General features: G+C 45.5%; 2 long non-coding RNA genes across 4 annotated transcripts; one reads left to right on the top strand and one right to left on the bottom strand.

Moving 5' to 3' along the window:
- Nucleotides 1-6: 6 nt before the first annotated feature.
- LOC119564023 lies at nt 7-13,217 on the top strand. 3 transcript variants are annotated; one of them, XR_005222920.2, is made up of 3 exons: nt 7-333; nt 8,749-9,597; nt 10,713-13,217. It is a non-coding gene; the product is annotated as an uncharacterized LOC119564023 (long non-coding RNA). The 3 variants fall into 3 exon arrangements; XR_006289954.1 differs by lacking the exon at nt 7-333 and adding an exon at nt 900-955; XR_005222921.2 differs by lacking the exon at nt 7-333 and having other exon boundaries at nt 8,059-9,597; nt 10,713-10,860; nt 12,949-13,217.
- Nucleotides 8,427-10,897, bottom strand: LOC122465252. Its single transcript, XR_006289956.1, has 3 exons — nt 10,792-10,897; nt 9,727-9,820; nt 8,427-8,506 (listed from the first exon to the last, which is right to left on the bottom strand). It is a non-coding gene; the product is annotated as an uncharacterized LOC122465252 (long non-coding RNA).
- Nucleotides 13,218-16,375: the final 3,158 nt, after the last annotated feature.

Below are 16,375 nucleotides of genomic sequence, written 5' to 3'. Positions count from 1 at the left end.
CCACGGGGTGGGGAGGGGGGGTTACAGCCCCGCCCCTGAGGCAGGTGGCTCCCGAGGCGTGGTCCGTCCTTCCGGCTGCGTCATTCTTCCTACAGCTCTAGGTGGGGGGAGGTGCCTCAGGCCGAGCCTCCTTCCGTCAACTCGCATGGGGGGGGGGGGGCGCGAACCTCCGGCCGCGGTCGCTCCTGCCCTGGAGCCCGCGGGAAACCCTGCCCGGTGCTCTCCCGTGCCAGGGGCCAGGCTAGTCCTGGTGCCCGCTCTCAGGCTAATTCGGGTTTTCCTGAAGCCCCAGCGCCTGCAGCCAGGCGGCTGTGTGATGGTTTCCGCCTTAAAGTAAGAGGGAGTGTGGCGAAAGCGTCACACTGTGACCACCCCCCTGCAGCCTGAAGACTCAAAAAGCAGAAGGCGAATAAAAAACACCCAATTATTTTACATAATCTCAAGATTTTTAAAGCCAAGTTGTTGATTTTGGATGAGCATGAGTCATGATTTTTGAACACTGGGGGGCCCTAGTGCAACTTCCTTTTTGGTGCTGGCTTTTGTTTGTTTCTCTCAGCACTTGGGGACTGTGCACACCCTTAATGCACACTGGTTTTCTTGAGAAACAGCCAGTCATAAAATACAGGAAGGTGGCAGGTTATTGGGGTAACTTTCTGTCAGAGAAGAGTGGTAGCCATCCTCAGTGCTGTAGTTCCTGTCCTGACTCTTGAAAGTTGAGCCTTTGCAGGAAGACAGGTTTCAGAGTAGCAGCCGTGTTAGTCTGTATCCACAAAAGGAAAAGGAGGACTGGTGGCACCTTAGAGACTAACAAATGTATTTAAGCATAAGCTTTTGTGAGGTACATACAGCTCACTTCAGCAGATGCATTCAGTGGAAAATACAGTGGGGAGATTTATATACACAGAGAACATGAAACAATGGGTGTTACCATACACACTGTAAGGAGAGTGAACAGGTAAGGTGAGCTATTACCGGGGTGGGGGGGGGGGGGGGAGGAACCTTTTGTAGTGATAATCAAGGTGGGCCATTTCCAGCAGTTGACAAGAACATCTGAGGAACAGTAGGGGGAGGAGGGAGAAATAAACATGGGGACATAGTTTTACTTTGTGTAATGACCCATCCACTCCCAGTCTCTATTCAAGCCTAAATTAATTGTATCCAGTTTGCAAATTAATTCCAATTCAGCAGTCTCTCCTTGGAGTCTGGTTTTTGAAATTTTTTTTGTTGAAGAATTGCCACCTTTAGGTCTGTAAGCGAGCAACCAGAGAGATTGAAGTGTTCTCCGACTGGTTTTTGAATGTTATAATTCTTGATGTCTGATTTGTGTCCATTTATTCTTTTACGTAGAGACTGTCTAGTTTGGCCAATGTACATGGCAGAGGGGCATTGCTGGTACATGATGGCATATATCACATTGGTAGATGTGAAGGTGAACGAGCTTCTGATAGTGTGGCTGATGTGATTAGGCCCTATGCTGGTGTCCCCTGAACAGATATGTGGACACAGTTGGCAACGGGCATTGTTGCAAGGATAGGTTCCTGGGTTAGTGGTTCTGTTGTGTGGTGTGTGGTTGCTGGTGAGTATTTGCTTCAGGTTGGGGGGCTGTCTGTATGCAAGGACTGGCCTGTCTCCCAAGATCTGTGAGAGTGATGGGTCATCCTTCAGGATAGGTTGTAGATCCTTGATGATGTGTTGGAGAGGTTTTAGTTGGGGGCTGAAGGTGATGGGTAGTGGCATTCTGTTATTTTCTTTGTTGGGCCTGTCCTGTAGTAGGTAACTTCTGGGTACTCTTCTGGCTCTCTCAGTCTGTTTTTTCACTTCTTCAGCAGGTGGGTATTGTAGTTGTAAGAACGCTTGATAGAGATCTTGTAGGTGTTTGTCTCTGTGTGAGGGGTTGGAGCAAATGTGGTTGTATCGTAGAGCTTGGCTGTAGACAATGGATCATGTGGTGTGGTCTGGATGAAAGCTGCAGGCATGTAGGTAGGAATAGTGGTCGGTAGGTTTCCGGTATAGGGTGGTGTTTATGTGACCATCGCTTATTAGCACTGTAGTGTCCAGGAAGTGGATCTCTTGTGTGGACTGGTCCAGGCTGAGGTTGATGGTGGGATGGAAATTGTTGAAATCATGGTGGAATTCCTCAAGGGCTTCTTTTCCATGGGTCCAGATGATGAAGATGTCATCAATGTAGTGCAAGTAGAGTAGGGGCATTGGGAACGAGAGCTTAGGAAGCGTTGTTCTAAGTCAGCCATAAAAATGTTGGCATATTGTGGGGCCATGCGGGTACCCATAGCAGTGCTGCTGATTTGAAGGTATACATTGTCCCCAAATGTGAAATAGTTACGGGTGAGGACAAAGTCACAAAGTTCAGCCACCAGGTTTGCCGTGACATTATCGGGTACACTGTTCCTGACGGCTTGTAGTCCATCTTTGTGTGGAATGTTGGTGTAGAGGGCTTCTACATCCATAGTGGCTAAGATGGTGCTCCCCCCTTATGAAAGTCCTACACATCTGAAGTTTTTACAGTTATCTGTAACAGCTTGTCATTTGAATTTTCTTTGCAGGAAAGGAGTTGCCCTCACAATTGGGGACCACAGATTTAAATAGATTTTTATAATCCACATCTTTGCCCTTCATTTGCTAAAACAGCAAAATAATTAACCAGTCTGACATTGAAGGATATCATTGGAATCACTGAAATGAATGAGCAGTTTACACCTCAGAGCTATTGTTTCAGGTACTCTGAATCTGCATGTGTTTCTGGCCGAGTTATCCTACCTTGTATTTTGAGGGGTCCCCCACCACCACTGTAATAGCTAAATATATATTTAAAAAAAAAAACAGGCACTGGAGAACATTTGAGACATCCGTCCATCTCACCCCAGCTACTCCTTCAAACCCTTTAGTGGGCATGCATGCAAAGTGCAGCATTAATTCTTATTATAGTCTTGCTGAACTCAGCTTCAAATCAGGGAAACCTTAAGTGATCTGGGGGTTACCTAATGACAATTTGAGACTGGCCTTGTTTCCTAATAAAGAAAATCCCCACTGTAGAAGTGACATAGCACACTGCTACCATTTCATTAATGGAATGGGGGGGGGTGGTTGGGGGAGGGGGAGAAGAGATGTTGGTAGCCCATTTATTTCTACAAACAAACCAAGCTTAGGTGGTTGCCACCCCCTTTAAGTTGGAGTGTTTTGCTTTTACTATTTGACAATTAGTAGAGACTGGCAACATCTGCCAGAAATTAAGTAGGTCCCCCCTACCTTGCATCCTGTTGCTAAGACTCCAGTTCCACAGCCTACCAGGGACAGTTGTAGCTGGACAAAAAGGAGGGTGGTGAGTTACTCCTTATTGCAAAGCTGATCTGCTCTGAATTAATTAGTTTCACACACTGTTGGAGTTGACTTGAGTATCTATGGTTTGCCTACATCTCCTGATCCTAGGAGGGCACAATGTAAAGGGGAGGATATGTGACCAGCCCATGTGTCTCCTCTGGGAGAAGCTTCCAGCCCCACCTCCCTAGGCCAGGGCACCCAATTCCTCACTGGCTCCTGGTGGGCTGTGGCCACAGAAGCAGGAAGCTTATGCCTCTGGGCCCAGCTGGAGCCAGCCCCTGTTCCTCCAGGCAGAGGCCAAGGAACCTGCTCCCAGCTCCTCCCCAAGCACCCCCCACCCTGCACACAGCCTCAGGACCACCATGCTCTCCCTGCCTCTACCAAAGTTACCTGCCCTTCTCCTGCTGTGCCTCTCCCCAGCAGCCAAGCAGAAAACTGCGGGGGGCAGCACTTAACCCCACATGCCTTCCCACTTTGCTTGGCCTAAGCAGCGAACCATACTACTCTAGGGTATGAGAGTACATGTCAGCTGTTAGTCACATTTCTGAGTACATTCCAGCAGTGCATTAAGCAGTTGTACCACACATCACCCTAAGAGCCTATGTAGGTGGGCTAGAGGTGGTGGGACTGGACCCCAAGCCAATGCCAGAGCAGAAGTTTAGATCTAAACTTTGAGCCCAGCTGAAAAAATATTAGACGGTTCTGTGGGGGTAGTGAAAGGTTTCTTTTCTCTCCCCTTTTCCAAGTGGTTGGTTCTTCAGGCAGTAAAATTAAGAGGCAGGCCATATGTGTCTGCTCTAGTCACCTTTGGGTTTTGCTAGTTTTTGAACCTGGGCTTAGCAAAACAGTCTCAAGGTTGTTGCAACCTGAATGGAGTGGTGGTATGTGGTAAGACAAAGGGGAAAGATTTTACAATCAGAACCCTAGAACCTCATCAATGGTAACAGGAAGTTGTTTGGGGATTATTTAAATGAAAGGTTCTGGGAACAGCAGTTATCTGGAGACATCCAGAGATGCTGGCGCAGTTTTCTTCTAGTTTACACCAGAAGTACAATATTGATGTAACTCACTGAAGTCAGGGGAGTTACACCTATTTAATTCAGAAGAGATTCAGATCCAGGTTTCCCTGGACACATTTCTAGTCACCTGAACCTTTTAAAAAAAAAAAGGGGGGGTGGGGGGGGGGGGAAGCCTGCCAAGCTGTACAGAGTCAAAGAGCATTAAAGAGTTATTAAAATAAACTTCTAGGGAAGTAGAGTATGTTAGACTCTTACTTTGCATTTAAAAATCTGAATCCATCATGCCAAGTGTACACCAAGAAATTGTAGTCACTTGTTAATCTTGTCCAGAGGAGGCAGCTTGGATGATGATAGTCCAGACAGTTCTTCCTGGAGGTTGGGATCTGCCAGAAGTGCCAGTCAGCTCTCCACAAAGCCTGTTACAAAAAGAATAGTTAGAAGTTCTTGGAGGAAAACTGCTCATTTGCCAACAACTTTGCTAGACACAGTTAAACCCTCCAGTTTGTTACAGGAGGATACACCCCTTTCTTACAGTAGCCAGAATGGTCAAATACTACGGAGTTGAATGGGCAGGTTCCATGCACTATTAGGCTTCCTACATGCCATTACCAAGGAGCCTTAGGCTCCAGATGCTAAAAGCTCACTTGGGAAGAGTAGAGAGGCGGTTCAGAAAAGGCTACTCAAAGGCTATGCTTATGTCACCAGCAGATCCAGAAGGTGAGTCATCATGTCAAGGACAGAGTGTCTGATATAGAAGCTAGGTTGGCCCCCTAGAGGGAAGGCAGGTCAAACCGTGTGGATTACTGAAAGGGTGGCATCTTCAGATATCTAGGTCAAAGATTAGGGTAAACTCATGGACAAGAAGCCACTAACAGGTACAATACAGTTTAAGCCATGTTATTCTGCATTTGTACTTAAATAGAGGAATGGAAATGTTACCCACTATTGAAGATGGATTTTAACCAAGTTTTACCAAGGATACAGAAATACAGAGTTCTTAAAGCCATCTCCACCACCAGGCAGGGGAACAGATTTTAAGTAGATTATCCTCACTCATATTACCAGAGTTAACAAGGGTGCATTTAAAGCATATGGCACAGTATTCAGACAGAGATCCAGGGAGACACTTTAGTCTTTTATAATATAGAAACATTTAAGGGGCAGCCAGATAGCAGAGACTTTGGGGATTCATTTATTATGGGCACAATACAGTTTTATTGTGCAGCTGGCTAGGGAGCAGAATCATCAGGTACAGCATCAACATGGATAAGATATGGTCTCCCCATGTTCTAGTTGTGTTGTAAGTTATTTGGGTACTGTCAAGAGCACACCCCCCATATATCAGAAGGGCTTGTCAAACCAGTTTCCCACCCCCACCAATGACCTAGTTCTTTATTGGACCTAGAATGAGAGACAATACGATCAGTGCTCATTTATGGACATTTCTTCTCAGCCAATACCAGAATGCTCTTAGTAAGAGGTATCCAAAGAATTAGGACATATGGTTTAGATGTCCAGAAGTGACATATCTAGTCTCATACTTCGTACAGCTTCTAGCACAGTAGGATCCACCCAAATCCTGAATGGGGCTTCTTGGTGCTACCTGAATACAAGTGGTGAAAGCATCCTACCAGGCTAGCAGGCTGATTTAATAAGGTCAAGCAAGGAGACTCATCTCACTTGATGAGCACTACTGTTATTGTCTTATTTAGGCTCAGAACTAGCAACAGATGTATGACAGTCATGTTAGTTTCTGGTGATATGGAGAACTGGTTAGACTCCCTGTAATATGTCGAGAAACATCAAAAGACCCATATTGTTCTTACTAGCAGATATTCTTGTTATGGCTGACCCATGCCAGGTCCTTGCTGCTGCGTAGCTGGCAATATACCAAGTCCTTGCTGCCCCAGCAGCCTGTTCTCTTGCACTTCCCATATGTGTCTGTGGATTTCATGGATCTTCTCAGTTAGCAGATGGTGGTATTCCTCCCGATTTAAGGAAACAGGGGAGAAAGGAAAAGAACCTGTAGATTAGACAGAGTGGGTGAGATTCTGTGGCCTGCATTGTGCAGGAGGTCAGACTAGATGATCATAATGGTCCCTTCTGACTTTAAGATCTATGAGTCTATGAGATTGCTTAAAGAAACCCCTACTAATATGCTGTGCATGTACAGAAGCTGTCCCAACCCTAAATATGCAATGAAGGAGAGTCAAGGTCAGATACTATACGGATTCCCTGCAAGGGCAACCAAAAAAAAGCCTCTTATTTGTGTTAAGGTATAAGAATTAGGTTTCAACATCCATTCTTTACTGCATGCGAGGAAAGCAGACATTGAAGTCTGGCACTACAGGAAGAGAGTTTCCTTGCTGTGAACATATGCAGATACTAAGCGAGAAGGACACATGCTTTCCACTCACTTCCCCATTCCCTAAAAAAAGCCTTGTGACATACCAGCTTGCATTTTTTTTGGACCCTCTGGTCATTCATGGCTCTCAGGACAGCTCTATTTCAGATTGAGCTCAAGCCATAGGGTTTAAGGAACTCTGGAAGCCATTTTTGTACACTTTTTTGGCAGAGTGCTCCCTTGTTGCTATCACCAGTTCAAGGGCACTGGGGTGGTAATTGAGGTTTTTTGCTACTGTGTCACCTTGATGGTATTGAGCAGGCCTAAGTAAGAGTGCTGGCAGCCTCATCGAACTAGGACTCTAATTAGGGCTGGATCAGTGGAGGAGGACTTGACACAAGCCTAAGCCGTCACCAATACAGTAAGATCTGTGTTTGGTGTGTACTCTCTGGAGCTCTGGTAGCAGAGATAACGCCACTTACCCTGCTGTTTGCTTGTTCATACGACTCCCCTTCCACTCTCCGAGCAAATGACACCAGCCTCTCTGTGCGCTCATCTCCCAGTATGGAAGGATCGGGATTGGGATAAATCATTTGGACACTAAACAGGAAGACACCCATGCAACAGAGGATTCAGTTTCTTCTAACTGAAAAATTGCTTCTCAGTCAGAGACAGGCTTTTGGTTTGTGTTTCAGGAATCTCAGGAAAGTAGTTCTAAGGCCTTGAGCAGGACACTTCGGGGGGGGGGGGGCGAGCTTTGACTGACAGCCATGTACCACTGTTCTCACCCCATCTCAACAGGTCATGCTGCATATAAAAAGGAGAAAGACCAGGAAAGTATTTTATCTTAGTGAGACAAACTGAGTAGCTTCAGGGAAGGGATTGCCTCCTTACTTATTGGTAAAGAGCCCAGCTCAGTGGGCTCTAATCTCAGCTGGAGCTCTTGGCTTTACTGTAATATGAAGACAAAGTTTCCTTGGTTATAAGTAAATATTACATAGAACTTATGTTTTTCCAGTCTATAGTCTTCATTCCCCTCCACCCCCACCAAAAAACCCCCCTCCATTACTGAAGCCTACAGGTCCCTTCTTTTTACTTTTCAGCAAGCCACTTGGAGCATCAGCCACCATCTGCCTTTATTTGGCAAGGGTAGAAGAGTGTGGTGGACCGCGGCGTGTTAACACCTGGGCCAACAAGGCCTAGGGCGACAAATTTATAATAGCAGCCAGAGGCTGCTTCCCCCAGTGCCGGTTTGCACCCTCTGCCCCCGGCCCGGCCCCGCCCCAACTCCACCCCTTCCCCACCCCCTCTCTGCCCCTATTGGTCCCCTTCCCTAAATCCCCGCCCCAGCCCCGCGTCCTCTCTTGAGCACCCTGCGTTCCCCCCCTTTGTGAACCTGTTTCGCGCACAAGCACTGGCAGGGAGCGGGGAGAAGCAGGACCCAGCGGTGGCTCGGGGGAGGAGGTGGAGTGGAGGTGAGCTGCGGGCGGCAATTATTTCTGGGCCTAGGGGCGGCAAAATCATTAATCCGCCACTGGTGGTGGAGAGAGGCAGAGAATGGATTTCACATGAAATCCCATGTTCTTCGATATAGGGCAAAGGACTTCTTAATTCAGAAGCCTGTCCCTCTTCTTGGAGGGAGAGAAGTCCCCTTGTGACACCAGAAGCCTACATCCTCTGAACATGCTCACGCTGTGCCAGGCTCACCGATTCTTGCCACTGGTTATTCCTGCCAGTGCTGGATGATTGTGGTGCTCTTGGCATAGGACCTAGGTTGGCAACAGCTGCCATTTCACCCATCACTGGGCTTAAAAACGAGGGGGAGGGGGAGAGAAGAGAGATTGTTAAGACTTGGAGTTACAATTAAGATCTTAGGTAGCAGCTTTCATCTTAACACCTTTTGCAATGGGTTTCTAGACCAGAGCACATGGGAATCGTTGGTGCACAGGGGTGCAATGCAGGACAAAAAGCCTAAAGGTTATCCGTGAGCCACACCGCAATGGCATATTCTTTCTCTCCCCCCCCCACCCAAATGTTCTGCTTGGGCAGGGCTAGGAGATGCCCTGTGACCTCACTCAAGAACTCAGATTTACACGTGTGTATTCTGCAGCATGAACCCAAAGCAAGTCCCGGTCATCTTCTATGCCACCTGTCCACTGAGGCAGCAGCAGTGCCCAGGCAGAGCCAGTGAGAATTGAGCCCTGAAGAGACCTGTATGCAACTGGGGAACCACTCAGAGGAGGTTGTCCAGAAGCTGTTCGGTTCTGCACAGACTTCCCCAGGACATCACTGCAGTGTCACTTCAGGGACTGTGTGTCTGCAGCTCTCCAGTTAAGGGATATTTGAGCTACATATAACCTGCCTTGGGTTTGTGCCAGGGAGGGCAGACCAGGGCTCAACACACCGAGGAGGCAGTTGTATCCAAGTCTGAGGCAACACCTTCATTTAGCCCAGGAAGCAAATCCCATCACTGCCAGTGAGACATAGGAGGAATTTGGGTCATCAGAACTCTGCCTAAACAGAAGTATGGCCAGGACTCCAGGAATAACAGCCACCTGTTTTTGAGATATGTGCTAAGGATTTAATGGCCATGAGCACTATTAAAGGACAGCACCTCCAGAAGCACAGGCTCCTAGCACCAGAGGAAGTGTGCCCCCAACAGGAGCAACTCACTCCACTACCTGCAACAGCTTGGCTATTCCTTGAAAGCCTGTCCAAGCATTGACAAAGATCACCGCTCTGCATGGTCTGTCTGTAGACAGAGCTTTATGAACTTGTTCAGAGGATTCCAAGTTTGCAGTCCAGGCATAGAATTGGAAGACACAGAAGTCTGTGCAGCTGCAACAAGAGAGTCTTCACTTCCAAGGACAGATGCTCAATTCTTAGTCTGAACAGAGGGTAGGTTGATCAATATTGAGTACAACTTTTCCTCTTTGGGATTTGTTTAATCTGTGTCTGGGGTGGGCGAGGGGGTAGAAGAGAAGGGAAGTTAAGGAAGAACAGTCTTTCATGTAGACAAGACCTTACTTGTCAAAGTTTATAGCCAAAGGAAACACGGATTCAGGAGGGAGACTGGGGCATGGAACCTCTACACCTGCATTCACTCTCAGAATGTTGGGATCTAGAGATCAAGAAAAAAAAATGTCTGCATCTTGACCAATAGTTTGCCACCCCTTCACTAGGCTTTGCACAGTTATTTTAAAGAAACTACCCATTTAGAAAACCAATTTAATGTCTGGGAAGTGAAGATCCTTTACAATATATCTTGGAAGTGTGATGAGAGGAGAGAAAACAGGGATTGGAGTTGTTCTGAAGAGCAAACCAGTCACTGGGGTAGATCTCGTTATCACAAGAAACCCTTCCTAGGTCACTGCCAGGAAGGACCATGGCTGGTTTCAGCATAATCCATTCGTTGAACTAGCAAAGAATAAAGGCAAAGCCTTAGCTGCATGCTCCCCCAGCAGGCAGTAACCCCCTTCAATATCTCCTAGTACTTGCCTCTAGTAGTAGCATAGCGGCTTTCCCTTCAGGTTTTTCTAAGCTTCCTGCCTGATTTTGATACACTCCTATGTTCAGCTCTGCCAAGAATCATCCATCTTCTGCAATACATACGCTTTGCCCCCCATCCCCTCTGCTCCCACACCACCATCCTGATGTCCCAGAATCAGTAGGGCTGCAGGAATTGATCAGAATTTACTCCCTTACTGTCAGCCTGCTAGGGATTTTCTTTAAGACTTTTGAAGTATTGCTCCTTGTACAGAGGCATATTAAATGTAGGGGAAGGTTTGATACCAAATAAGAGCAGGCTACCACTAGTGAATGCTCACAAACTGGGTAATTCAGGAAGGCACATGATTAGATTAGAGGGGAAGAGTTTTGAGCAGTAAGATTCAGACAGACAATTCCTTAACCAAAGGAAACTTTAGGCAAATATTTCAGGAACTAAAGTGGTACTGTTGGAAGATGTTCCAGTGTGGAAGTCAGGCAGAAATCCAGTTGCCTTTCTCTTCCAGCATTTAGACCAGAGATTCTTAGGTCACTAGAACATGAGACACATTGGACAACACACTGTCAGCTGGAATGTGACCTTACTTTGTGGATTCCTGGGAGATGGCCCCTGGGGAGATTGTTCTGGCTGCTGACCATTTGCTTGAGGCCAAGGTAATCCCTCCATCCTGAGATGCCTCCCAGATTCTTTTCTGCAGTACTCCTTCCTAGGTGCTCATTTTCCCATTGTGTTTTGGGGCAATTGATTGTTCCTGTCTAACTGTAGTATTTGCATTTGTCCTTATGGAATTTCATCCTATTTATTTCAGGCCATTTCTCCAGTTTGTCTAGATCACTTTGAATTCTAATGCTGTCCTTCAAAGCGCTTGGAACCCCTCCCAGCGTGGTATCAACAAATTAAGTGTACTCTCAGTTTAGATAATGACATAAATATATTGAATAGAACTAGACCTAGGACAGATCCCTGTGGGACCCCATGTGAAATGGCCTCCCAGCTTGACTGAAGCACTGATAACTACTCTGAGTAGTTATCCAGCCAGTTGTGCACCCACCTTATAGCAAGGTCATCTAGGCTAGATTGCCATAGTTTGCTTCTGAAAAGGGCATGTGAAACAGTAACAAAAGCCTTATTAAAGTTGATATACATCACATTTACTGCTTCCTCCATATCCAGTAGGCTTGTTACCCTGTCCAAGAAGGATACTAGGTTGGTTTGACATGATTTGTTCTTGACAAGTCCATATTGACTGTTACTTATCACATTATCTTGTGGTGCTTACAAATGGATTGTTTGATTATTTTCTCTATTATCTGTCCAGGTATTGAAGTTAGGCTGACAGGTCTAATTCCCAAGGTTGTCCTTGTTCCCTTTTTATAGATGGGTAACTTGCCCTTTTCCAGTCCTCTAGGATGTCCCCCTTCCTCTAGAAATTCCCAAAGATAATCACTAATGGCTCAGAGATCTCTTCAGCCAGTTCCTTACGTATTCTAGTATGCCTTCCGTCAGGCCCTGCTGGCTTGAAGGCATCTAATTTGTCTAAGGTCAGTCCTACACTACAAGCTTACATTGTTATAGCAATGTTGCTCGGGGGCGGGGGGTGGTGTCTTTCTTGCATACCCCAGAGCAACATAGTTTTGCTAGCGTAAGTGGTAGCGTGCACAGCGCTAAGTCAGTGGGAGAGCTCTTTGAGGGGTGGTTTAATTATGTCAATAGGAGAGCTCTCTCCCATCAGTACAGAGTGGCTACAAGGGAGACCTTGGGGTTAGGATGTGGTAGAAAGTTACCATCTCATTAGCTAAAGGCTCACAACCATAGGATCACCCACAAACCTGTTTTGAAGCCAATGGAGCTATGTTCTTAAGTCTGTCCTGCCCATGAGTCCCAGCTTACCTATTCACAATCAGCTTTGCTTGGGGGAAAAGGTACTAAAAGGGACTGTACCGAGTGAGTAATATTTACATTTAAACTATTAACCAGATTAACTATCTGCTCCACATTATTCAGATAATGGCAAATCCTCCTTTGAATCTTCCTCAGCTACACCTTGTGTCAGTGGCTGATCAATGGGGAGGCTCCCAGACAATTCTGTTTGGCTGAGAGTGTAACGTTTCTGTACTGCCATGAGTAATGCCCCCCGTTTCAATGAGCTCTCTGAAGGTGGACATCTGTGTCAGTGCGCAGGCCCAGAGACTTCCCTGGGGCTCTGCACATGTGCAGGGATTTACCTGCCCAGAGCTCATGACGGGACCAGGGCCTAAGCAAAGTGAGGGATTTGGTAGGACAGAACATTAGCTGGGCTGCCACTTCAGTGTGGGTTAGAAGGGGAAGGAATTAAGATGAGGCTTTCCATGACCCTGGAGGGATGGGTTAGAAGGTGCTGCCTTTAATAAATCAAATATAAAGCAGCCCTTACCTGTAGCCACTGTTTGAGAAAATACAAAGATTTCCTTGTAGACATATTAAGAGGCTGCCTTGGTGTATTTTGACAAACACCTTGCCTGGGTCGACAGTGCTGAGTCAGGGTTTAGTCTTAGCATTAAGCTTATTGGTGAATGCTCTGTTATAGAGAAGAAAGTTTGGCATTTGGGAGGGACAGAGGATTTTTCCAAGCACTGCACAAAGTTGGTTCCATTGCTCAGTAACAGAAGCCAAGGCATAAACCCAAGAAGTCATAAAACTGTGAGTCTTATGTTTATGTATTTTTACAAAAAGTTTCACTCTTTTTTTACATCTTTGCATAGCATTAGAAGAAACCTGCATCTGAAGTTGAGAAAGGTAGGGGCATGTGAATTGCCATACCACATCGGACCAGTGGTCCGTCTGGTCCAATGTCCTCTCTCTGACAGTTCAGCACCAGGTGTTTCAGAAGATGGTGCAAAAAGCTCTCTAATACAGTGGTTCTCAACCAGGAGTACATTTACCCCTGGGGGTAGGCAGAGGTCTTCCAGGAGGTACAACGATTCATCTAGATATTTGCCTAGTTTTACAACAGGCTACATAAAAAGCACTAGCAAAGTCAGTACAAACTAAAATTTCATACAGACAATGACTTGTTTATACTGCTCTATGTACTGTATACTGAAATGTAAGTACAGTATTTATAGTCCAATTGATTTATGAGAAAGTCAGCAATTTGTCAGTAATAGTGTGGCTGTGAAACTTTTTTTTGTATTTTTATGTCTGATATTATAAGCAAGTAGGTTTTAAGTGAAGTGAAACGTGGGGTATGTAAGACAAATCAGATTCCTGAAAGGGGTACAGTAGTCTGGAAAGGTTGAGAGCCACTGCTCGAGGAGACACTTATGGACTAATCTGTGCATAGTGTAAGTTGTGAGTTAGCCCTTTTCACTTCTAGTTTGGCTTGTTTTCTGAAATATGAGAGTTCATTATATTCCTAATTCTCTGTTTTCCTTTTTAACAAAGTGTGGCTGTCCTCATTCTCCATTTAACTGGCTGTTCCTTAAGATTTTGAATTACATTGTATTTTGTGATAGATTATTGTAGCGTGTGTGTGTGTGTGTGTGTTTAAAAAAAAATCTGAGTTTCAGTGACTGTCTGCTTGTTCTTGTATTATGAACCAGGGTAAACCAGAGTGTCTGATCTTCCTTTTCCACGCTAGTCCTATTTTATACATCTCTATTCTGTCCCTTCTCTCAACTAAATGGGTCCCAGTCTCTGCACTCTCCTCTCACACACAAATCTTTCCCTCCTTCTTACCGCTTTTCTTGCCTGTATCTGAATCACTTCACTTTCTGCACCCCATTGATTTGAGAGAGGGTAGCTAAACCTCAACGTGATCTCCCAGGGGGTGTGAATCAAGGATTTCTATATTGACATTTTCAGTATTTCCAACTCATTCCTTAGGCAGCCTTAACACGTCCTAGCTTTGCTTTTCTGACTGGTGTTGCAGAGGCTTTTCATTGAGCTGTCCACAGTGATGCCTGGGTGTCAGCAAGCAAGCAAAAAAATTCCCTCTTGATTTTTTTCTTCCAAGCTTCCGGTCACCTCATGTCTGCCCTCATAACCAAACTGTCTCTTCCTCCGATGAATACGAGTTTCCTTGAAGACAGACCCAACTCCTAAGTTCTCCACCATTTATTTTGCAGCAGTGATGGCATCTTCAAATCCACTGTCTCTGTAGGCCACAATGAAATCAAGGCAGCTTCTCATCAAAGTATTAGTGGTCGCGATGGCCATCGACTGAGTTTGTAATGCCTTGTTTACAATGTTTACTTGGAACAGGATATTGTGGCAAACCACAACTGAGAGCAGAAATTTGAAGGTAGTGATCTAGTTTGCCAGGCTTTGTGCCTCATGTCGGATTCTGGCTTTGGATTTACTCAACTGCGCCAGTTCCATCAGGGCATTGTAAACCTCAGTCATTTGGTACCTCTCTGGCCTTACGCTGTCAACACAGCTCTCCCAGCAAGTGTCACTTCGCAGCTGCATGGTCAGATTTGTCACATTGTCCATGAGGATCTTCCACCTGATAGTTGATGCTGAAAACAGGACGTATATCTGTAAGCTAGGAAGTGTATGGTCACATCCTCACATTCCAAACTAGTCACATTGAAATAAGGCAATCTGGGGCTGTTAGAAGGGGGATCTGATCTATCACCTCCAGAGAAAGGGAAGAGCCTAAAGGATGTGAAAGGAAGTTTAGTTTGATAGTTTTCTGTTCTGTAAGAACTCACTTATCAATAGACACAGCTGGGAAACCCTAATGTCTTTATAGATGTAGTTGTGAAATCCTCACGTCTGTATTGTTTTGTCATTATAGTTCCCATTTTGCTATTGTTTATTTGCATGGTCTCTGTCTGGTTCTGTGATTGTTTCTGTCTGCTGTATAATTAATTTTGCTGGGTGTAAACTAATTAAGGTGGTGGGATATAATTGGTTACATAATCATGTTACAATATGTTAGGATTGGTTAGTTAAATTTCCGGAAAATGATTGGTTAAGGTATAGCTAAGCAGAACTCAAGTTTTACTATATAGTCTGCAGTCAATCAGGAAGTAAGGAGGGGAATGGGGGTGGGGAAATTGGAATCATGTTTTGCTAAGGGGGGGAATGGGAACTGGGACACAGGTGTAAGGCTCTGTGGTGTCAGAGCTGGGAAGGGGGACACTAAGGAAGGAAACTGGAATCATGCTTGCTGGAAGTTCACCCCAATAAACATCGAATTGTTTGCACCTTTGGACTTCGGGCATTGTTGCTCTCTGTTAATGCGAGAAGGACCAGGGAAGTAAGCGGGTGAAGGAATAAGCCCTCTAACAATATCCTTTGCAGTGCTCCCAAGAGAGATACTGAATCTAAAGAAGATGACCCTGCATCTGACACAACCAGGCTGAGGGAATGGCAGCTGCATGGCACAAAGAAAGCCCTTGGATTCAGCACAAGAATCCTTGCCACTGTTTTTTCCCTTCAGGTTCACGCGGTTGTCGTGGCCGCGGCAGTCCTGAAGCTTTATTTTATTCTCATTCAAAATGTTCGTAAACTGTTCTGCTAGGCCTTATCCAGTAGAGTTGTCCACAGACCATAAACAGATAAAGTGTTCCTTTACTTGGGTACATCTTCGTCATCAACCAGTCTTACTGTAAATGACATCTTTTCACTGTGACTAATGTCGGGAGTGCAGTCCGTTATTTCGGTGTAGTGCTTCGCTTTGCTGAACCGCGTCAATATGTTATCAAGCACCTTCCTTGCCATGAGGTCAATCAATTTGTTTTGAATTGTTTTGCTGCAGTAACGGTCCACAGCTGCTTTAAGAACTACTCGATGTAGGTGCTCATGCATAACGTCGTTGTATTTCCCAAGGAGCTCTACCAAACTGAGGAAATTACTATTATGTTCAGTGAACAACTTATCTGACGAGCCCTGGAAAGCCAAATTATTCTTTGCAAGGAAGAGGGTAATTGAGATCAGATGCTCAAGCATGTTCCTCCAATGCTGGGATTCTACATTAATAATGAGCTGGTTTTCTACGTCTAGACATTTATTCAGCTTGAGCCTGGACTCAACCTGCATCCACTTGAAGTAGGCCGTAAAATGGCTGGGTGACTTTTCATGTGGCTTCAGCGCAGCAGCTAAGAAGTTATGCCAATAATAGTACCTGGAAACCACAAGCAAGGATTTGCATTCTTGTCAAATATTTTGGAACAAAGCCAG

Source organism: Chelonia mydas, chromosome 1, assembly GCF_015237465.2.
Source record: "Chelonia mydas isolate rCheMyd1 chromosome 1, rCheMyd1.pri.v2, whole genome shotgun sequence".
Classification (NCBI taxonomy): Eukaryota; Metazoa; Chordata; order Testudines; family Cheloniidae; genus Chelonia; species Chelonia mydas.
This window is presented reverse-complemented; position numbering and strand designations above follow the sequence as displayed.